Source organism: Macaca mulatta, chromosome 15 (assembly GCF_049350105.2).
Source record: "Macaca mulatta isolate MMU2019108-1 chromosome 15, T2T-MMU8v2.0, whole genome shotgun sequence".
Lineage (NCBI taxonomy): Eukaryota > Metazoa > Chordata > Mammalia > Primates > Cercopithecidae > Macaca > Macaca mulatta.
The window spans coordinates 59,034,429-59,051,723 of record NC_133420.1 but is presented as its reverse complement, the minus strand read 5'-3'; the positions used below and the strand labels follow the sequence as shown (position 1 = coordinate 59,051,723).

Genomic DNA, 17,295 nt, shown 5'->3' with positions numbered 1-17,295 from the left:
GTAAATGGTCAAGCTAGAAAGTGAAACTAGGTCTGATGGATTCCAAAGACCATGTTCATAATTTTCAAAACTCTGTCTTTGAATATATATTTTACCAATGAAAATATATGAATGGTAAATAAGCACAGGAAAAGATGCTCAACATCATCAGTCACTAGGGAAATACAAATTACAACCATATTAAGATACCACTACATACCCACTAAAATGGCTAGAATTAAAAAGATGGACCGAACCTAGTGTTGGTGAAGATACAGAGGAACCAGAACTCTTGTACATGGCTGGTGGGAGTGTGAAATGGCACAATGACTTTGGAAAAAAGTTTGGTAGTTTCTTAAAAAGTTAAACATAAATTGATCATATGACCCAGCCATTCAACTACTAGGCATTTAACCCAAGAAAAATAAAAACATATGTCTACACAAAGATTTGTATGCACATGTTCATGACAACTTTGTTTGTAGTAGCCCAAAACCTGAAACCATCCAAGTGTTCATGGGCAGCAGGTGGAGAAACAAGTTGTGGTACACCCATCTTCTTTTGATGACCCAGTTAACTTCACATCTCCCTCTGTACTTTCTCCAGTTCCCCAAGTATCTTCTGCCATTGAGGCCAGATCTGCCCATCTACACACTATCAGGAGAAACTGGTGGCTTCTACTGTTCATGTTCACCCTGTTGAGGGAACCCGCAGTCTGGTGGGAGAGACAGATACACAAGTCAGCCATCCCAGCATCTGTCCTGTGTGATGTTCTATGGAAGAGGGGCTGTGTGTTACCCCAGGAACAAGGAAGATGCAGGATAACAACGAAAGAAGGCTTCTCAAATATGCCACAGCTGGACTCAGAACAAGGAGCGGGGAGTGAGTATCTCTCAGACAGAAGTGGAAGGAGAGCATTCCAGACAGGGTATGGAATCTCCTTCCTCAAGGGCAAGGACCTTGGAGTATCTGGGATGTTGATGGTCTGGTGTAACCAAAGCTCAGTGGGAGATGCGGCTGAAGGGTAAGCCAGGGCTAGATCATGAAAGGAAGTCTTAGTGCCTATGCCCAAGGGTGTGGGCTCAAATTTGAGGGCACTAAATAGGCATAGAGGGTTCCAAGCTTGGAACTCACAGCTGCAGCTCACTCTGGTGGGTTTATTCATGGGGTCCTGCTCAAACCTTCCCTAGCAAGGTCGCTTTCTGTCTAGATCAGGGTTTCTCAACAGCAACGCTATCATTTGAGGCTGGATTATTCTTTGTCGGGAGTGGGGGCTGTCCTGTGCATCAGAGGCTGTTCAGCAACAGCATCCTTAGCCTCTATTCACTAGATTCCAGCAGCGCTTCCCCAGTTTCCACAATCAACAATGTCTTCAAATGTTACCAAATGTCCCCTGGGTGGCAAAACAGCTCCTGATTGAGAACCCCTGATTTGTTTGTCTTTTTTTGTGAATATGTACACAGATGACGCCTCCTGTATTTGTCCTCTTCCCTCTCTCCAAGGCCTGGCAAAGTCCTGCTTCCAGCCTTTCCATGAAGCACACTGGATGCTGCCATTGGCTCCCTGCACTGCCTTATTTCAGCACCTGTGGCTCAGGCTCCCTGCTCGTGGAGCTGGGGCTGACTGTGGGGAAGCAGCTGCCAACAGCTCTGTCTACCTCTGGATCGGGTCAGTAAGGCACCTCGTCTCCCACAGGGCACACCATGTAGTGTCCAGGAGCCTCCCGGTTGGGTTCCCACCCCAAGGTCAGCTGGGAAGAGAACTGTCCAAGCCTGTTGGCCCTGTACCCTCTGTCCGTCAGTCCCACTGTCTGCTACTCTGCGGCCTGGAGGGAAGCATTAGCTCAGGAAGCCTGCCAGGGAGAGGGCAGCAGACCGGGGACAGAGGGCAGGTGGTGGCAGATGGAGACCATGTGACTCCTGGAGGCTGTGTGTGTCACAGGGCAGAGCTGGCCACTGGCTCTTGCCTTGGCTCAGCCTGAGAAGCCTTCACATGACATCTCTGTGGGAGCCTTCGTGTTGTGGGCAGAGGAGAAGGAGGTGGGAGGGAAGAGGGAAGTGTTTTTAGGATCCAAGTTAGAAATACAAAATACATTTGTGAATCACAAGCTGATCCTCATCACATGACCACAATAGTTTGGCAATGCAGAAATCAGGCTTCGGACACACATACGGAAAAATCTATCCTGTCCCTGCCGTGTCCGGGCTGTGGTAGCCAAGAGAGTAAGAGAGCAGGGCACTGGAATTGGAGCAGGAGGCCAGCATGCCAGCTATGCAGCCGGTCTTCATGTCCCAAAGCGTCACCAAAACCAGAACACAAAATGAGCCCCCATTCCAGCATTTTCTACATGCTATTCATGTGGTAATCTCACAACAGCCCCATTTCCTGGTGGAAAACCAAGGCCCAGAGTGATTCTTCCATGTTCCATTTTCTTCCTTCCTTAGAGTTTCCAGGGTTCTATATATATATATATATATGTATGTATTTTTTTTTCACTTGCACCATCAGCTCACTTTATCTTTCTGTGCCCCCAAACTGCATACACTGGCAGGTCCTTCCTGCTGAAGGGATGTGGTAGGGGTCCTGAAATTATCCCCCCTCCGTAAGAGAGAACTCCAGGCAGGCTGGGGCTCACAGTCCCAAGCCTAAGAGGTTAGAACTGCACGGGACTCTGAGTCAGGCTAGTCTAAACAGCTGCCAGGGTGAGAATGGGCCTGGCAAGGCTCTGAAAGCCCTGGAACCTCCTTCCCCTCAGGAATGAGAGGAAAACCCCGAGGGTTCCACCGGCAGCCCCACCTCACCACCCACAGCGGGCCAAGAGCTTTATTTAGCTGCACTGAAATCTCACAGACCTGGAGCATGACTCTAAGCCGGTGTCCTTGCTGCCTAAGAGGACAAAAGCTCGTGAGTGGGCTTGGCCCCTCTGGGAAGACAGCCACCTGCCTCGTGCTTGCTGATTGTCTCACCTCGAGGGTTTTTACTTTTAAAATAACATTTAATATATTTACTCTCATTACTTAAGCAAGATCTATTCAGTGTAGAATATTTGGGAAAGCCAGAAAAGTATCAACAAGGAAATTAAGTTTACCATAATCTTACCAGTCAGAGACAAGCACTGTTAGAGTATTGATAGTTTTCTCCTCGATTCTTGAGTCATGGATATGTGTATAGCTCCAAAAAGCAAAACCAGAATTATGTTTTATATACATTTAAAAAATTATCAAGTTCTAACATACTATAGTAAAAGGCACAGTTCTCAAGTGTGCAGCTCAGTACATTTTCAATTTGTTACACCCTTGAGACCATCACTCAGATCACAATATAGAGCAGCCAGACCCCAGAGAGTCCACCTTGCCCTTCCTCAGTCAATAGCTACGTGCCACCTCCAAGAAGTCGTCAGTCTTGTGACTTCCATTGCTGCAGATTAGATCTGCCTATTCCTGAGCATTGCACACATGGATTCATACACTACATCCTTTTGTGTCTGGCTTCACTCATCCAATCTGTAGCATCTGCCACAAGCCTGGCGTCGAAAAAGCATGCCACATTGGCATGTTAAATGTAAATGTGCATGCTGAGGATTGAATGAATGAGTGAGCGAATGAATGAGAGAATAGGCTTTAGCTGAGGTGTGGTCTCCCAACAGGATTCTGTGTTTTCAGTAAGTATAATACCTGGTGGGCCATGGGGAGAGGGAGAGCAGGCAGGTGGCTGGTGGAATAGTCTGGGTGAGAAGAGGCGGCAACCCGAACTAGAAGGGAGGTGGTGGGGACAGTGAGGAGGGAGCAGGTTGCACATGCCTGTCCCGTCTGCCTGGCACTCGTGAGCCCTGTGAGCAGCAGGACAGATGTATTTTTAGAAATCCCCTCACACAGAGCAGCCACTTGACACCATGTGGCTGCCTCACTGCCACAGAGTCCCAGGGACTGATGCCGAGGCCCCACAGGGGTCAAGCTTCTGGGCTGTGAGCTCACGACCCCCTACCGCCCTGCTGAGCAGGCGAGAATCATGCTCAGGTGATGAACAAGCACAAGACAAGAGGACCCAGATGACCCTGGAGAGTATCCCATTGGAAGATGCAAGCACGTGGCTCATGGAGAAATGGGTGCCATTGCCCTGCATCCCCCAAAAGACATTCTTACTCCCTAGGATCAGAGGCATGGCGTGGCTCCAAGCCAGGGGAGCCCTCGTACTGCTTAAAGGCCCCAGGGTTGGAAAGGACCTCTCTTCTGCCCTCACCCCACCCAGTGCTTGAGCTCCCTTTGACATTCTTTTCAACACGAGCTCAGCTTTCATGCCTCCTTTTCCCTTAACTCCATAATCAGCACCCTAGACTTAGCCACCACTTTCTCTCGCCTACTCTGTCTTGCCACCTTCTTTGTCTGCTCCTGCCCCCTCTTATCCTCTTATCTGTCTCATCCTGCAGCCAGGGTCGGTGCTCTCCACAGACGTAGCTTGTGACAAAGTGGCTGGACGCTGCCAGAGAAGGAGCAATGTTATTGGAGAGGGATGGAGCCAGAGCAGCAGGAGAGAGCCACTGGGCTGTGCTGATGGGAGGAGGAGACATGGAAAGGACAGTGCCCCGGGAGCCACCAGCCGCGAGGGTAAGATGTTTTAATGGAGGGACAGGGCAGGCAGTGCTTGGATGGCACAGGTAGGCCTGGCACCAGGCAGGATTTTATTGTTTGATGAAGGTTCACTGCCCTTGATTCTTCTCCTTGGGCTTGTACTTAGTGATTGTGGGAGATAAGGAGGATGAAGGGGAGGCGCTTGCTCTTTTTCCTGAATGATAAAGCTGGGAGCTGGCGATGGCTTTGGGAATATGGGGAATATGGGCAATCAGTTCCCAGAAAGCTATTAGGGTAAAAGATTGTCATGTTATAAACTTCTAAACCACAGATGAACAGGCTTGAACAAACTGTTAGAACACCTAGTGTTGATTATTGAGAGTGTTTCTGCAGTGTGTGACTTGGCGTGGTTCGTTCGTGCTGTCCCTGAGAACAGTGACATTTCAGATTAGCAGTATTTTGGGGTTCCACTTGGAAAGAGCCCACCCCTCAGCTGACTGGTGCTGTCCTCCACTGGGTGATTTAATGGTCAGGCATGCTTGGTCGAGGGGAAGCAGCATCACGGCAAGGCACCTGTACCCATCTGCCAGTTTGGATGAAGGGCCAAATCACAGGGTCAGTAATGCTTCTTGGCCAGAGAACATGAGCTGAGCAGCTGTCCCTGCCTGCTATCCATGAGAGGTCCTCTTACCAACTCAGCCTCAGGGAGGGAGAGAGTCCCCTGTAGTCAGAACGGTATGTGAGTGTCGCAGCTAGGGGCAGAGGGAGACCAGGGAACCTGCCCTTAGCCACTCACACAAGATATAAATCCAGGAAGCTGAAAGGGAGCCCTTTTAGGCCAGGATGGAGGATACTCCCAGCATCCCCTGTGGCCAGATGCAGGGGTCCTTGGAGCACTCAGGGACCACCCTAGGAGAAGAGATGGGAGCTGAATGTGTTATAGTTAAATAACTCCTAGATTGCAGAACATCTCCCAGCTTCATTTTTCTGTTTTGTAAAATGAATATAAATGAGATGAAGGATGCAAAATGCCCCATAAACTGAATAGCTTTATATGAATCTAAGTCATTATTTGCCCTGAAATTTTTCTATTTAATATTTTTGTCAACAATTTGGAGGCAGATACTGGATGTAGGCTTATCAGATATGTACAGAAAATAAAGCTGGGAGGGCTAGCTGAAACACAGGTATGGAGGACTACAGGTTGCAGAATCTGAAAGCTCAGCACTCCCCTGGCTTCCTTCCCCTGGATGCCTTCTCTGTGTGACCCTCAGAAAGCACAGTGCCCCTAACAGAGCTCCATTTTTTCGTGGTGTGGCTGCTCCTTCTCTGTAGTGGGTAGAGAGGCCAGGGATACTCCTAAACACCCTACCATGCTCAGGGTTTCTCTGTCTCAGCAGTATTGACATTGTGGACCAGATCACGGTGTTGTGGGGACTGTCCACACGGTGGTATGGTAGGATGTTTAGCAGCATTCCTGGCCTCTACCCTGTAGATGCCCGTAGCACTGCTGTTCCTCTCTTTGTGACAAACAAGTGTCCCTGGGGTACAAAATTGTCCCTGGTTAAAACCTCTGCTCTAGATTCATCCTTTGCACTTCTCTGCCTGCATGGTAGCTCCTCTGGTCATGTCAAAGTTCTCATAGTTCCTTAAATAAACAAAGCTTTTCCACATCTTTCCCAGAACTTTGCATGCAAGATCCCTTCCCACTGCTGCCCTTTACCACTTCATAAAATCCTGTGTGTCCTTGAAAACTCATCCCAAGCATCCCTTCCTTGCAGATGCCGTCCCAGATGCTCCCAGACAGCTAGTGCACTCACAGCAAAGTTCTCCTGGAGCCCTGAGTGCATGGATTTTATTTTTTTGCTTGGGATAGTCACCCCCACTGGACTATAAGCTTCTTGAAGGTAAATCCTGGATCTTTCTCACCTCTGCTCCCCAGTGCCTGGGAGGCATGGCCTAGCACAGAGTGGGTGCTTAGTGAATCCTCCTTGAGTAACATTGCTTCATGGATCACTACTGGCTGGTAATGGGACATACAACGCTGTAGGCAAAAAGCATATTTTCTGGATCTTAATCACACGAAGGGTCCAGTACTCCACCCTCAGGTAGCAGAGCACCTTGTCTCTTTTGCAGAGAAAAAATAACTTATTTTAATCTCTAGGATGCTAGAGAGGTTTAGAGAAGTTTCCTCCTGCGAAAACCTTTTTCAGGCTCTGCCCTTGACAAAACACTGAAAGGACAGCAGCAGATAGCACTTTCTCTTCAAAAGATGCCTGAGGATGGGCGCCAATCCCAGCTAAACTTTCTGCCTGTGTTGGGAGCAAGGGGCTCCACCTAGTCTTTCTTGAATGCAAATGTGATCTGTCCGGTCCAACAGCAAAGCCCCGCCCTCCAATGCCAGGACTCTAGGCTGTGGGACTTTCTCCAGCTCTCCCCTCTGCATTGTCAAAACGGGAACAGACTGAGCAGAAGGAACGCGTTTGGTGCTGAGACCAGAGCCAGGGCAGTACGCAGCAGATCCAGACAATCTGCTCCGCTCCTCCCAAGGAGAGAGGAAAGGCTTTTATTTCTTGCTGACAACCAAGTCTGCAATGGGAAAATCTCTGGGGGATCAAAGCTAAGCCAAGTGAGAGATGCACACCCCACACTGGTGTGCCTCACCTGGCTTTATACGGCCAGGTTTCTGTGTGTGTATGTGTGTGTGTGTGTGTGTGTGTGCTGGGGGTGGTGGTGGTGATGTGCATATGCATTAAAAGAAAAGTCATGAACTGTCAGACATAAAACATCAAGTGCACCCACGCCTTAGACACCTTCAGTGACAGGGACTTCTCACTATCTTAACAACTGCTAGACAGTTCTGTCTAGTAGAAAGCTTTCGGTCACTCTGGTGGTTTACCCTTTGGTCCTAAGTCCAATTCTTTATTCTGTTTAGAATTGGTCCAATCTTTTTTTCCCCAGGAAGGATTGTCAGAGGCAACCACTTTACCAGCCAAATCCCTTCTTCTGGCTAGAGACCCAGTTCTTTCAACTCTTTTCCATGTGGTACAGTTTTGATCTCCGTTCCTGATCACCCTTTTCTCATCAGTGCAATAGGTAATACAATACTCTCATTTTTTCTGCAGTTCTCAGAGAGTAAGTTATTTGGGGTGGACATGTTTTCCATGCAGCTGAAGAGCAACAGAATTTTAAAAAAAACATAACGGAAAAATTGTCAGCATGCAGGATACAGGTCCCTTTTAGATTGTGCACATCCCTGCTAATTCTCTCTCTGACGTTTCTCACTACCTCTGACTTCATCTCTCACTACTTCCTCCCATGTGTCTTCCTGCACCTCTTTGTACACCACCTTCCAACAAGATTGGACTCTCGTGCCATCCCTGAAAACACTAGGACCAATGAGAGGAAGCCAGAAGAAGTCACCTGGATACCTGGATGCCTGGCGCCTGGACATGAGAAGCACCTTCTAATGGCCGGAGAGTTCAATGCTGGAAAGGGTGACACCAGCTGGGGGCGAGCTCTCCACTGTGAAGGTGTGTGGACAGAGGCTTCTGGTAGGGGATTTCTTGACAGGCCTGGACTTAACGAATCTGCTAGGTACTTGCTGTCTCTTTCAGCCCTGTGATTTTGTGATTGTGGGCAAAGATTCCATAAGGGCGTGTGTGTGTGTGCGTGCGCGCGCATGTGTTTGTGTGTAATGGGGACTCTGGGGTATCCTTTTGACAGCTGTGGGAGAGGGAGCAGAAAGTCAGTTCCTTCAGCCGGGCAGCTGTAGGGCTGGCAACTGAGCATGGCTGACTCAGTCCGTGGCTGAGCCGAGCTGCTCAAGAAGAGGGGAGGCACAGTGTGGTGACAGGCAAGAAGAAAGTGGGCCTGGTGCAGTCTCCTATGCTGGGGAACTTGTGGGTCAGGAGGATTTTGAGGGCCCATAGGTCAGTGTCCACTCTGCACCCCCCAACTCAGGGGCACAAGCTGGGTCTCTAATTGGTTTGAGTGTGTGGAAAGTTCTGAAAAGCATAGGGCTGGTGCCTGTGACATTATTCTGGAACTATATTCCAGATTTCTGGACATGAGAGTGGCCACTGGTCTTACCATAAATGTGGGATGTCAGCATTTTAGAGACTCCTGGAGTCTCAGGTCAGGGGGGACCTCTGCATCATTCTTGTTCAGTCCCTCAGAAGCTGGCACACCATCACAAGCCTTTTCTGGCACACCATCCAGCCTTTTCTGGAACATCTCAGCATTAGATTAAAAGACATAATGGATGGAAATTATCTCCCACTGGCAGGTAGATAAACAGATTCCCTCCCTTTTCTTCCCTGTGAAATGACAGAAAGCTCACTGCCCTCTGAGGCGACTCATTCCATCTTTGGATGGCTTTGAGCTGAAGTCTGTTTAGTTGAGTGCACTGTAGGACATATTCTTATCACTCTCGTGTTATCTGGGGAATCAGATGTTCTTATTACTATTGCTTATGGGAAATACTACTACCTACAGCCACTGTTAGGTGAGCTCTACCTTGTGCCAGCTACCAGGTTAAGTACTTAACATGAATGTCAGGTCTATGGAAACTTCAAATCCCACTGGGCCATAGCTGGATGATCCCCCAGAGGTCAATCTAGTTCTCATGTTCATGGTTAAATCAAGGCTCAGACCCTAAGCCACGAACCTAGTTCTGTCATAGATGAATGAAAATAGAGTCTTCCTAAAGGGGGCTGTGGCCACATGGATTTCTGGATACCCCCATTTTCCTGTGGTTTCTGGGAAGCCAGTTCTGCACAAATGTGAAGTTAGTGGCTAGCTCCCTGGGTCACCCAGAGAGCGTACCTAGAATTGCCCCATCCTTCCAGTGACAAGAGACAAGGTAAAAACTTGAAGTCCGAATGCTGCAGGAGTTGGGGGGTGGGGGTGGATCAGCAAAGCTAAAGCCTTGCTCTTGTGTCTCTCCTGGATTCCCTGAGAGGCACTGATGAAGCAAGAGTCTAAGAGGCAGGAAATATGGTTCTGTATTGAGGCACTGCCACTTTCTGTGAGGACAGGTAAGCTATTGCATCTCTCTTGCCTCAGTCTTCTCATCTAAAAATGGATCTAAGAATTGTAGCCACCACTCAGGGCTGTTGTGAGGACCTGGAGGACCTCAGCTGGTGACGATTAGTGTAATGATTTCCCCCACTCTAGCCAGGATGGACCAGGTGAAGTTTGAACAAAAAGAAAGGTTCTGCAAGGTTCAGGGGAAATGAAAGGACTTCTCTGGTCACCTTAGGCAGCAGAGAGGGACTAATGACAGTCTTACGTCAGATTCCCTAGAAGCAGAACCTGAGGCAGGAATTTAGGTACATATGATTTACTGGGGGAGTGCTTTTCAGGAAAAACCTACAAGGGAGAGAGGAAAGGAAGCAGGATAGGAGCAGGGAGAGAGACAAACACAGGTGTGGTCAAGGGTCGGGCTACCAGATAAAATATAGGCTGCCCAGGTCAATTTGCATTTCAGATGAACAATGAGTAATTTCTCATTATAAGTATGTTGCAAGTCTTGCATGAAGCCTGCTTATACTCAAAACGTATCCTTTGTTTATTTGAAGTGCAAATATATCTGGGTATCTTGTATTTTTATTTGCTAAATCTGGTAACCCAGTCTAAGCTAGTCAATCAGCCCCATTTGCCCAAAACTGATGGGACATGGGAATTTCAGTGTAAAACTGAAATTCAGGCTGCTCATCCTAAACTGTGATTTCAGGGAAAGCCAGCCTTGGGCTGATCCTTGGAGAGGGGATAGAAGTGGACTGACTCTCTGGAGCCTGAAGCATACTGCAGAGATGTCCCTTCCTGAGGGGAGGGGACTACCCTTTTGCATTTCTGTGTCACTTAGTCATTGCCTGTGGTGGCGGTGATTGGGGAGCAGGTATGGGGAGAAAGTTGTAACCTCGTGGAGATGCAGCTTCTGTCTTCTGAGAGCCGTTCTCTGGAGAAGGGGGGCGTCTGTGAGTCATTAGCAGGCAAACAGGTGGCATTCAGCAGCTGGGGGCAGGGGGTGTGCATTGGTCCTTAAAAGGGGAGCTGGTGGGACACCATAGCATCTTCTACACTGTTTGTATCTCTCCAGCCCAGAGGCTCTGCTCCACCCTCAGAAGAGGTGAAAACTAAGCCTGACTCAAATTCCATGGATGAACCGCACGACTCCTCTGATTGTAGGCTGGGTGCCAGGATAACTCCAGCACAGACTGGTCTGAGACCGCTACCACATTCACAGAGAACACTAAGGGCACAGAGAAGGGAGCGGGGGTAAATCATTCCTGACTGGGAGAAAGAGGGCCAGACAAGATTTCACATAGGGAGCAACACCTGAGCCTTGAAAGCAGGTGAAAGTCTGATGAGGGTTGGGGTAGAGAGGTGGAGTGGCGGCTGGTGGCTGGTGGTTGGTGGCTGATGGGTAGTAGTGGTGAGAAGGGCGTGGCCAAGATGTGAAGGTCAGAGTCATGGAGGTCAAGGTGTGTAGGTTTTCTCATCAACTCCTCCAGTAAGCAGGTACAAAGAGCAGGGGCCTCTTTTCCCCAAACTGGCCCCTAAGCCAGGTGAGCACAAGGCCTTCCCAAGCTGCAGATTCTGGGTCAGGTTTTGCCTGCATTGACAAAGCATTTGGTCTCCGCAAAGTGCTGAATGATTTATTTTCTGACCAAGCTAATGCTTTGAAAAACTGCTGGTGGCCCTCCTGACCCGGGGATGCCCGGGCACCTAGGGAATGTCCCAGCTCCTGGCGGGGAGGCCCCGCCACCCAGGTCTGGCCCAGATCCATGGGAAGACAAGCTTCCTTCTCACCTTTCCAGTGTGTCCTGAAACCAGAAGCCCCGTGACTCTGGCTCCTCTTTCACCGCTCTGGGATTTCGGCTCTGGCCAAGGCAGGACACCCATGCTGCAGAGAAGCCTGAGAAGCCACTGGGACCAAGGTGCAGGGAGGGTCAGCTGGGGAGAGTGATGGGATTCGTCCCAAATCAGTGTCCCCATTTCTGGACTGAGCTCAGCCTAGCGTTGCTAAAGCTCAGCACCCGAGCCTTTCCACTGGCTCTGTAATTTCTTTTCAGCCCCTTGCTGAGGGACACAGGGCTATTGTGCCTTTATTTCAACCACTTACTTGCTGTGTGACCTTGTACATGTCACCTGGCCTTCCTGAGCCCTCTCTCACATCCTCACTAAAGATGAAAACATCAGCACTAGCGACTAGCAGTCTTGTCGTGTTTGCCAGCTTTCACAGCAGCACACTCACATGCATTGTCTCACTGCAACATCTCTGTAAATTGTGAAGTGGGTGAGTGGGCAAGGGACGTTATTATCTCTATTTTAGAGATGAATGTGACTTGGCCTCATGTTACAGCTGCTAGACTCCTGGGCTCAGAACCCCTGACACTAGGACACCAAGAAGACAATAATCTCTTATCAGAGTCTCTAGGAAATGTCTGAACCAGAATCTGCAATTTTAAAGGCTTGAATATGGGGACTCAGGGGGCATTTGGTTCCCACATGTTTAATGATACTTTCAGAAACGAGGCTACAGAGGGCAGGACATCCTGTGATGGGCTCTGTATTCTGTTTCCAGCACAGTCTGAGGCGGATTCAAATCTCAGCTCTCCTCTCTCAGAAATGCAGTAACAATATTTCACTCAGAAGCTACAATCCAAATTGACTGCTGGGGAAAAACGCAAGATTTGACAACATGGGGTTTCTCTGGGACCCTTTAGTGCCCGCAAGGCCTTTTCTGTTGTCCTTTTTAGATTCTGACATGTGTATGTTTCAGATGACTCATCATCTGAAGAAGTAGACCAAAGAAGTGCAGATGGGGTTCTGAGGTGGGAAAGGTCTCTTCTCATTGGGGTGGGGGGTGAGGAGAGGAGCAGAACTAGGGAAAGAAAATAACAGAAAGAGTGTTAATGAAGACCGCTGATTTTTTAGAGAGCTGAAAAGGTAACAACGGGGGAGGTCTGAGATTTGGGGCCAGCACACAGTCTGTAGCCAGACACATAGATTTAAGTCCCAGCACAGCCACTTACCAGCTAAGTGAATTTAGGCCAGTCCCAGATCTCTGCGGGCCTCAACCTCGTCATCTGAAACCTGGTGCAGGCAGGACCACCCCTTCACTTCGTTCTCAGGGTCCAGATGTCCCTGGTGCCCAATAGGGCTTGACTACAGCAGGCACTTAATATGTGCTAACTCCGTGCATCCCCCCTCCTTTTCATAAGTGGATTATGCGTGTAGGAAATATGAAACTTCCTTTCACCCAAACAAAAACTGTGTCATCTAAGACAAATCTGATAAAATTAACTTTTAAGTTGAAAAGGTGTTCTGCATGAATGATGACCCCATTGGCTTATTTTCCTCTGACCTTGCTCACTGCCCCTCCCCCAACACACACACACACACACACACACACACACACACACCCACCCACCCTTCCTTCTCACCAATAAAACTAGATTGGCATGAGGAGAAAAGGCCAGGCTGTCATGGTCCCAGCATCCTGCTCACAAAAACTTGGAGGCAGAGCGGGCCAATATGGAGCCCTGGGGACTGGGGTCTCTGCTGGTCCCCACAGTAGGTGCCAAGAACAGTTCACAGCCCAGCATGTGGCCGCACTGCCCACTCTGCTCCATGAGGACAGAGCCTCGCCGTCCCCTGAAGGACTCTGGCAATATAGCCTGCCAAAGACTTCAATCTGATTAAAGGAAGGAAGGAAATTGGAGAAAGGAAGAAAGAAACGAAAGAAAAATGATGGAGAGAAGGAGAGAGAGAGAAGGAGAGAGGCCCGGTACAAGTGTGAAATCAGAAGAACAGACTGAGGATGGTGAGATGCATGTGAACAGTGTGACGTGGGCAACCCCCACAAATAGACCTTCTGTTAAAAATAGCCTTTGTCTAAATGTGGAAAGGGTGTAAATATAGTAGCGGTTTCGGCTTACTACGGAGCCGCCCCTGCTCCAAGTAACAGAGGCTTATTATAGGAAGCGTGCGTCAGCAGCAGGAGGGGAGGAGAGGAATAGAGAAGCCCCGGGCCGTGGGTACAGTACCCCCCAGCAGGAAGGGGGTCAGCCAGCCAGCGTCGCCCTGTTGGGGGCAAGCGGCCCGAATGACTCTGAAACGCTCTCACAGAGTTCCTCTGGGCAGAAAACTCTAGCCGAGCTGTGGGAGGAAGGGAGGAAGGAAGGAATCGCTGTGCTGAAAAGGATCTAGGCTTGTCTCGGCGATGCCGCTCACTTTCAAGTGGGATTTCAGCAGGCATTGTGTGCAGCAGGCTGCTCGCTCCTGGACACTGCAGGAAGTTTTCAAAGGAACCCCCTGGAACGACCAGCCTGCAGGCAAGCCGGTTTCCTCAGCCCTGAGTACAGAGGACAAATGTCTAGAAAATCAGTGGAAAGTGCCAGAAAGGAGTTTGATTCAAGTTTTTTTTTTTTTTTTTTTTTTAAAGACTGGGTTTTCATGTCTGTGTCTGGTATCACGTGCTAAGTAGGTGCATGGGGTACGGTGGCTGGACTCCTGAGCTGGACAGCTGGGAGATGCTGCAGGCACTGCCTTCCAGTATGATGCATGACCAAGGGAACAAAACTGTTCTGGGAAGCTCACTGCTCTGCTTTCTACAGCTACAGAGATGGCAAAGGGTTGAGTGCCCATGTGGGTGTTAAGACCTGCTCCTGCCGGTGTGTCTCCCCTCCAGGCCTTTGGGGGCCCTCATTATTTCCTGGTCTGTCACCCTTTAACCCAGTGCCCTCTCCTCCCAGCCCGGGACATGTCCATGCATCCTTCGCTGTCCACACATACAGCCCAACACACATACACGCACTCATGCACACTCACATTCAGTGTGGGCCCTGTGGCCCTTTCCAGCAATAGCCCTCACACCCCAACCCCCCACCCCCACCCCCGGCGTCCCACCCTGGCCCTGCACTCTCATAGAGTCCCTTCATCTGCTCTGCCCCTGCCCTCTGGCTCATCACTAGCCTTGAGCTTGCCTCCTGGATGTAAGGCAAACCTAGCTCCTCCAGGTGGATCTGCACTTCTCCTCAGATATGATTGGGGCTTGTGTGCTTATGCTGCTCCTCAAGCCAGCCTGGGTGACCACCTCGCTGCTCACACCCCTGGATTGAATGCTAATGCCCCTATCATGTTTCACCGACCTGCTCCTCAGGACTGATCTTCAACCTGTCAGCCACTCCCCAGCATCATCCAAACTGCCCTGAAAACCACCTTTCCAAAATGCAGAGCCAGCAGTGTCACTGCCCCACTCAAAATGCTCCCGACAGCTCCCCACCGCCTGTAAGATAAAGTCCAAACCTTGGAAGGCCGGACTTGACCCCTGTCTGCTTTCCAGCTGTGTCTCCTGCTACCCTACCCTATGTGGTGCCTACACAGGCTCTGAAGGTGGGTGATTACCCCCAGGAATCTTCCCTTTCATGCCTCTGCAGGGACCATGCTGTTTCTTTGGGCTACAATACTTCTCTTCCAAGTCTCTGCACATCAGGATTCTACCCACCCTTCAGGGCCCCAGTTCCAGAAGACTGCCCACCTATTGTGGGAAGCCTTCTTGGATCTCTCCTCCCACAGCAACTACCTTTCAGTTTTTTTTTTTCACTCCTTCTGCAAACCCCAAGTCATTTTTGTATATTTGGAAAATGAATCAAGAGGTGCAGTACTGCATCTGGGTGTGGTGCCCTCCCCTACCCACCAACAGAGCCTGCATGTCCCTCCATCACCAGAATGCTTGTTCCTCTGTGTTGGAATTGCCTGTTTATCCACTGGTCTAACTTCTTAGGGAAGGATCTGGATGACCTTGTTCAGGCCCAGTGCCTAGCATAGTGACATTCATTACACTAAATGAACTGGGGCTCCAGTGCTCTATACTTCTGCTATGTAGTGAATTTTTGCATTCCTCCCAAATTTATGTTGAAACCCTAATCCCCAGTGTGATAGTTTTTGGAGATGGAGACTTTGGGAGGTAATGAGGTGATGAGGACAGCACCTTCATGGTGGGATTAGTGCCCGTATGAAGACAGACAGAAGAGTGTTCTTCCTCTCTCTGCTCTCTGCCATGTAAAGACACAGCAAGGAGATGTCAAGCGAGGGCCCTCCCCAGAATCCAACCATGCTGGCACACTCAACATGTACTTCCCAGCTTCCAGACCGTGAGAACTAAATTTCTGTGATTTCATCTACCAAGCCTAGGGTATTTGTTATAGTGACTAAGACAACTTCCTTACCTTTTCCAGATGTTCCCATCTGTTTTCAAGCCCCTCTGCTATTTTCTGCTGACCCTGCCATTGGCCCTGATACTGGTGCGAGAGCCACTTGGGTACAATCCTGAGATGCTGGGCCTGGAGTTGGAAGAACTACGTGAGAGTTTCAGCTCTGCCTCTTACCTGCCTGCCAGTGGGTAATTCATTTTTCCTCTCCCAACAGTCTCCTCAGCCATGAAAAGGAGTGACAGCAGTCATTGCATGGGGTTGCTGTGAGGACTAAGTGAGAATGTGGAGCTGAAAGCCGCTGACAAACTGTGCAGTGCTCTTCAGATGTCGGGGCCTTTGTTGCAGCCCTCACCTACTCTCCACCTTGCCTGTGCTTTGGAAACCTGCCCAGGCACCAGCTATGTCGACTCCCGCTGCCATTCAGGCCCATAAGGATGTCCTAGAAAATACTTTTGCCACCTCTCTATGTTAACAGCTCGAAATCTCCAGACACTTCTGATTACCAGGATTTTGAGTACATGACGGTTTTCTTCCTCAAAATTCTTAAATAGCAAAAAGGCTTGAATGACAGTCAGGACTGGCAGAAGTTGGACTGTCATTGTGAACCAAGGAAGGAGGCTGCAAAAGGAAATGGGAAGAAAGTGGATATGCTGATAGCCAGGCTGGTGCTCTTCCAGGTAAGTCTACCTGCCCTGGCCCCAAGCAGCCCTGTCCTGGGCTTGGCTGGTCCTGCAGTTTCCCAGGATACAGCAGAGCTAGTGGATGGCCTGGAAAGCAAGTATTTGGGCAGATCGTATCTTCTGCCTGGAGAGAATGTGAATACTGTGGAAAGAGCCAGGCCATGAGTTCTGCAGAGCCCAGCTCTAGTTCCTGTTATGTCCCCTTACTAACAGGGTACATTGAGTAAGTCTCCTAACCCATTAGACCCTCAGTTATTCATTGCTGAATAGAAATCATTTTGATGAGAATCAAAATCAAATATGATCATTTATGAAAATTGTATGCATAGTGCCTGTGATCAATAAATGGCAATTGAAACTGATTCTAAATCTGTTTCTCCAGAGTAGTATTTCATGCTGCTGGGAAACAAGCAAAGACAAGTGATTTGGAAAACTAAGGTGTTGGAGTAGATATTTTTTCTTTAATACCTCCCAATCAGGACAAAACAATTTCCACCAGGTAGGCTGAAAAACTTGCCATGGGAGCAAGGATTTTGGGGGAAGGCCAAGAAAGTGGATCACTGTTTGATTATACTAGAAGAATAAGAGACTCGAGTTGCTTAGAATCTCCAAAATTTGTCTTTGTAGCCCATTAAATAGAAATTCTTACAGCTAGAATACAATATGTTTTTAGATGACACACACTAATAGAATTACATTTTGGAGAGTGGGGGCTTCTGGCAGAAATACTTTTCACCAGTCACCAATCCATAATCAATCTATACCTCTCCAGCTATATTCCCCTCCCCTATCTGAATCTTTTTTATATATGCACACATATGTGCTTTCATGCAACATATGAGT

At 49.0% G+C, this 17,295-nt stretch overlaps 1 long non-coding RNA gene across 1 annotated transcript; it reads left to right on the top strand.

Moving 5' to 3' along the window:
• Positions 1-4,409: 4,409 nt before the first annotated feature.
• Positions 4,410-16,821, top strand: LOC114672752 (uncharacterized). Its single transcript, XR_003723192.2, has 3 exons — positions 4,410-4,583; positions 6,329-8,080; positions 15,987-16,821. It is a non-coding gene; the product is annotated as an uncharacterized LOC114672752 (long non-coding RNA).
• The last annotated feature ends 474 nt before the right edge of the window (positions 16,822-17,295 follow it).